We start from the raw sequence: 5731 nt of genomic DNA on the forward strand, positions 1-5731 counted from the left end.
TTTCTTTTAAGAAGTCAAAAACTGCTCCAATGTAAGAGCGCTGTACTCATATGGACTTATTTTTCCTGTCTAAGCTGGTTGCAGCAGCTGTCTTGGATGAGAGTTCTGTTTTCCTGCCTTTTTCTACTAAACCAGGCCACATCCAAATGCCAGTGTCATGCATCAACTCTCATCTGGTGGGATGGAAAATGACACCACGATTTTGTTTCAATGGGATCTCAACTTGTGCAGCGGGTAGCTCCCTGGTTGCTTCCCTGTTATGTCTCACCTCCAAGAGACCAGAGAGCACTCAGACAGGAGAGCCAGTGGGAAGCTCCCTGAAGGGTATGTGTTTTCTCAACCCAATACTTCTGCCGGGACCGTGGTGACAAAAGAGCTGTGACCTGTCCAGGGCTTGCCAGAAGACAACTGTGCACCATACCTGTTACCATTTTGACCTTAGGAGATTGCCTACTAATTCCCTATGATTTGAGATTTTGATCTCTTACTGGTTGAAAACATTTTGTAGGTAGATGGTGCTTTTTTAACAGCTTGTTTGTCTAATTAGACTCAAGTAATGTGGTAGCAATAGCATCAGCAATCTCAGTTTTTGCTCCAGACCAGAAATGTCAAAACCCTTTGAGCTCACAGTTCACCAGTTGGCACAGAACGGATGTTGGTGTCTGGAGCAATGGACAGGGGCCACAACTTGTCACAGTAGCAGGGAAGTTCCTGGGAAGCACTGTTTGTGCTGGTTTTCTTCCCACCTTCGTCTTTCTGGCCAAGGCATTGACACTGTCAGCTCAGTTTAAATTCAAACCACCTCTCTGCTTCCTTCCACTGAGGACCATGTGTGCTACAGTCTGCCAAGCTGAAAATAAGTACATGAGCCTTTAAAGCAGCCTGGGCAGGAAAAGATGAAGGAGAGGAACTGTGAAGGAGTCTGTCAAAATGACAGACTTTCTGGGTGCCTCCATCTCCTGCAAAGGGCGGGAGTCCAAAAGGAACAGGAGGAATAAGCAGATGAGCCAGTGAGAACATGGACCCTTGAAGTTGAGGGTGGTAAAAGCACAGTGCAAATTAATGGTGTCTTGCTTATTTTCATCCCCCAGTCTCTGTCTCTAACACACTGGGGCAACTTGGTATGTTTCTTCTCCCGTATCATTAGAGATATTGAAGCCTATGGGTGGCCGATCATTTCCTTCAGGTGTCATCGGGGCTTCTATCTGGGTAACATTTTCCTCGTCAGATCTGCTCTGTGGACACAATGTGTCAGTTATCATCAGTTTTCTCTTCTGTCAGAGAAGTGGCAGCGCCACTTGTATGTCAGCTGGGAAGGTGGAGCTGTAAGGAACAATAGCAATTTGTTTCTCATCAAGTGTATGAAGTCACGAACTGAAATATGAAAGTTTCTTCCAGGTAGAAACCCTCCTGAGAAAGAGAAATGGTGGCAAATACTGTTGTTCCCAGCTGGTAAGTCAAACATGTTCAGATTGGGGTGTGATCTGGAAGTGAATGAATGAACAATTGGATGAATGAACACATGTCAAAGCAGGGTGAGCAATGTGCAAGTTGTCAGGGCATGAACTATGGTTGTAGGGTTCCCATGCGCTAAATTTCTCAGGTGAAGCTATGAATATGAATAACAACCTCATGGGCCTTTCCTTTAAAGGAAAAAGCCACATGTGACCTTGCTGGCAGGAAGGACAGAGTGTCCTGACTGCTCTTCTGGTGTGAAGCACAGGCTGCTGGAAAGCTGGCAAAAGCATTCCCACATGGCTTCTCCCTTATTCTCTTTCAAACTCAGGATGCTTGAAATAAAGATGATAATATGTGCTCTCTGCACTGTCAAGGATCAAAGTCTAATGTGTTCCAACAAGCTTCTCTAATCTTCATACATCTGTGGAATCAAAGATGCTTGTCTAAACAAAACTTCTGAACAGTGCGTAGTGCTGAGACCTGATGGGGAAAAGGGAAGAAATGCATCTTGTTAATTCTTTTTCTAATTTACGTGACGTTTTATGACCAGGTGAAACTCATTTTCTGCAAAGATCTGGGAAATACAGCTGAGAGTTTAAGCTGGTAGGAAAACAAAATTGATGCAGTAGAGGCAAGCTAGGGAGGTTTTGATGAAATGATGTCCTTATCTGATAGGACAGCAGCCGAGACACATAACTCTACAAACCATGAGACTGATCTTGTGGGTAGATATTTCCTTCTAAGATGCTTTGGAGTTTATATACTCCTTCAATACAGTGTTACGTACCATGGATTTTTAACTGAAGTATGCCATTTAGAGCAACTGCCTGCAGTTCTGTCCTTTCCCACCTGTTTCACAAATAGCTTACAAGTTCTGTCATTCGTTAAACGCATTACTTCCCCTCTACATCAGTGCAGAGTACTCCTGCTGCAATGTATCATATACTGCATGTATATACATGTACACTACATATTCCAAAACAGGGAATCTCTGTGGCCAACATATGATTCCTTCCACTACAGCAAGTGTCAGTGACATGTTGTTTAAAATCTGTCAGCTACACTATATTTAGCATTTTTTTTTTAAATCAAGACTTGTCACAGGAGAACAAATTGTGTCATTCACTAGAATAATCTCTCCCACAAGGAGACACTTTGAACAATGGGAATACCATGAGTGCTGTAATTATGTAAATCACAAACAATCAAATTCCATCACATCGTTAGCTAAAACAATGAATGCTAAATGACAAAGAGTTAAGTATGGGTGCACGTACTTCAGTGTCTACTGAAAATATGCTGTATGGGGTTGTCAGAGGTATACGCTTCTTGCCTCGTGCACTGTTATTTTTTTGTTGCTTTGACCCCAGAGTCAACCTTAAATTAACTCTGTAAGGACTGTCCAGGATGAGGACCAACACAAGCTGTCTGCACGGAGATTTTGTTGCTGCTGGGAATTTGGAGTGAACACTGCAGTGCTATTATTTGGATCCAATTACATAATTTCAATTGAAATATATTTCAGTTGAGTTATTATTTCAAGCTGGAGGAGGTGCTTCAGTACATGCCATCTCTACTCCTTGACTCTGCATTTTAGCATTATGCCCAACTTCAGTACGCTCTTCTGACAAACTTTCATCCCTGTCAGCCCCAGATGTATCACCATGCCTCTGTCAGCCATGGGGATCTCCTTAGCCCTCACATACATGTTTGTTTCCCCAAGGAGTCTGATAAATTCTAAGAAGCAAGCAGCAGAAGTTCTAGTCTACTTAGAGTTGCTAAATTTGATGGTACCCATCTGCTTGCTGGGAAGCAGCAGGTTTCCAGGGCTATTTACAGCCTGGGGGGAGGTAAGACTTGCTGAGATCTACCCACCTGGGACAGGTGTTGTTTTCACCTGAAAATGGCAAAACTGTGTCAAGCAGAGTCCCACCAGCAGACCTGAAGGACTCAGTGGTCCCCTTGTCAGGACCAGGGGGTGCAGCAAGCCCCAATTTTAGGAATAAGCTCAGCAGAAATCCTGATGGAGAATGCTCAGGGAAGATTTGAGCTCTGCACAACCAGAGCTTTAGGGAGGGCAAGGAACTGGAAAAAGCTTGGCACAGGTTCAGGACTCATCTTTTGGAAGAAAAAGACTCTATTTGGAGGATTTTCAGTTTGAGTAACTAAGTGAGGTGCAGAAGTGCCTTGCAGGGAGACTTGAGTCAGAGGAGCCTGTCTCTAAAATGCCAAAAATTTAATTAGGTCATGTATTGCAGTAATGTCAATGTGATTTTCCACTAAATGCCTGTCTGTTGCTACGAGTGGCTTAGGGAACTGGAAAACCATCATCTTACCTTTGTGCTGGGAGCGATAGGCTCAGATGGGGTAATACTGCACACACTATGCAAGATAGGAAAGCCTCAGCAGGCTGCAGACTGCTCTCCTGCTATCAGCAAGACCACATTTAGAGGCTGAAATTAGAGCAAAGAATGTGGATTTGATAGAGCCTTCTCCTAATGGGGAGTAAGAGTTTAGGTTAGGATTAGAGCTAGGTTTAGGGAGTCCACACCGGTCCTACCCCTACAGCTGCAATCAGTGCAGTGGCAGGTGTTGGGCAGAAGCTGGGTTTCTTCAGAAGAGTTAGCACTCAGGCCATGAACAAGGATTTTGGACATCTGGATCTGACTTCCTGCACAACCATAAACTTCCTAAGAGATGTAGGGTAAATCCTGCAGCTTCCCTGCAGCCTCTCTACCACAAGTGAAACAGTAGTTTTGAACCTTAAAGCAATGTGAGGGCAACTATAAAAAGAGGTCAAAGCATGGCCATATACTGCTGTAAGGAGGGACACAACAATAAACATGATTGAGGGTTCACTAATCATAATTGCTTGATTCTGTTATAGGGAAAAAAAAGCGCATTTCAGGAAACACAAAAATACCTAAGGAAAGATAATTCAGCTACGCATAATCACAGACTGGAGAAGGTTGAGATGGAGATTTAGAAAGAAGGGTGCTATAGGAAATCAATGGAAACACGCTGGAATGAAACGGCTGTCACTGATGCAATACCACGGTGCAACTTTATGCTCCCAAAATGCATAAAACTCATGGTAAGGTCATCCTCAAACATCTCTGGATTGTAAAGTAAGAAGTTTCCAGTAAAGAGGATGATCAAGTTGCCTCCTATAACCCCAGGGTACTCTCTGGGATTGCTACCCCCTTAGAGCATCTCTGGGGTTTTAATGCATCCTTCATTCTTATGCGCAAATATGACAGCTGTTTTCAGGCTTTCTTCCTCTCCTTTGTCCATGTGAAATTATCATTCTCCCTGAAGATTTGCATGAGGAAGAAAATGGCAAATTTAGGCTTCTTTCATTCTTTTTAGCCTCTACATAAAAATAACTTCCATCACTCCTGCCACACAGTAAGTGTTTCTCCTTAATGTGCATTTTCAAAGTTGTGTTGGTCCTTTTGGAAGGGAGACAGGGCCACCTAAAAGCAGCATAGCAATGACCTTCAGATAGAGTAGATTTATTTGCATGAGCATATCATCACAAAAATGTCATACGTAAGATATAAATGCATAAGCATACCACCAGTGGGAAAGATTACTTTCTCCACAGTTCTTAAAGCTACTTAAAACACTTCCTGCCTCGAGGAAAACATTTCAAAGCAGGAGAGCAGGCCCTGCCCTCTCTCACAAGACCACTCTGCAATGCCTGTGTTGTTCTGATGAAACAGCAGGTGCCTGTAATACAAATAGTCCAGTCAGGTCCAGCTGTTGGCCACAGATTGCTCTTATGTGGGCTCACGTGTGGGTCTCCAATGCAGTAATTTATTGCTGCTGTTTATCCTGGGTTGATTTTGAATGAAACCTCTCTAGATTAAAAAAAATAATAAAATAAAAAAAGCTTTGTACTGCTTTAACTTTGTGTTAAGAAACAAACCTATTTAGAGCTATGGCTAGGAAAAAAAAAACAAAAACAAAAACAAACAAACAAACAAAAAAAAAACAACCAAGGTTTCCCAGTATTCAAGCCTGTTTCTTTCCCTCCTGCCATCTGGACAGCATTTAGATTTTCCCTGGTCAGGGATATCCTAGTCCAGGATATTTTTTCTTGTCAACTCACATATTTTGCGTTTAACTCAAAGCTGAGTATGTTCAACATCCTATGGGCACGTTCCCGTCTCCCTCTGGTATGAATCCTCTCCTTCTTTACTCGGCATGAGCCCAGAGCAGAATTGTGAGTTTCATACAGCCTAAGACCCAACAGGGGAATCATCAAGGA

The 5731-nt window shown here is 43.0% G+C and overlaps 1 long non-coding RNA gene across 1 annotated transcript; it reads left to right on the forward strand.

Moving 5' to 3' along the window:
• Positions 1–217: 217 nt before the first annotated feature.
• Positions 218–3091, forward strand: LOC109368006. Its single transcript, XR_002115642.1, has 3 exons — positions 218–324; positions 1399–1452; positions 2829–3091. It is a non-coding gene; the product is annotated as an uncharacterized LOC109368006 (long non-coding RNA).
• The last annotated feature ends 2640 nt before the right edge of the window (positions 3092–5731 follow it).

Source organism: Meleagris gallopavo, chromosome 5, assembly GCF_000146605.3.
Source record: "Meleagris gallopavo isolate NT-WF06-2002-E0010 breed Aviagen turkey brand Nicholas breeding stock chromosome 5, Turkey_5.1, whole genome shotgun sequence".
NCBI lineage: Eukaryota > Metazoa > Chordata > Aves > Galliformes > Phasianidae > Meleagris > Meleagris gallopavo.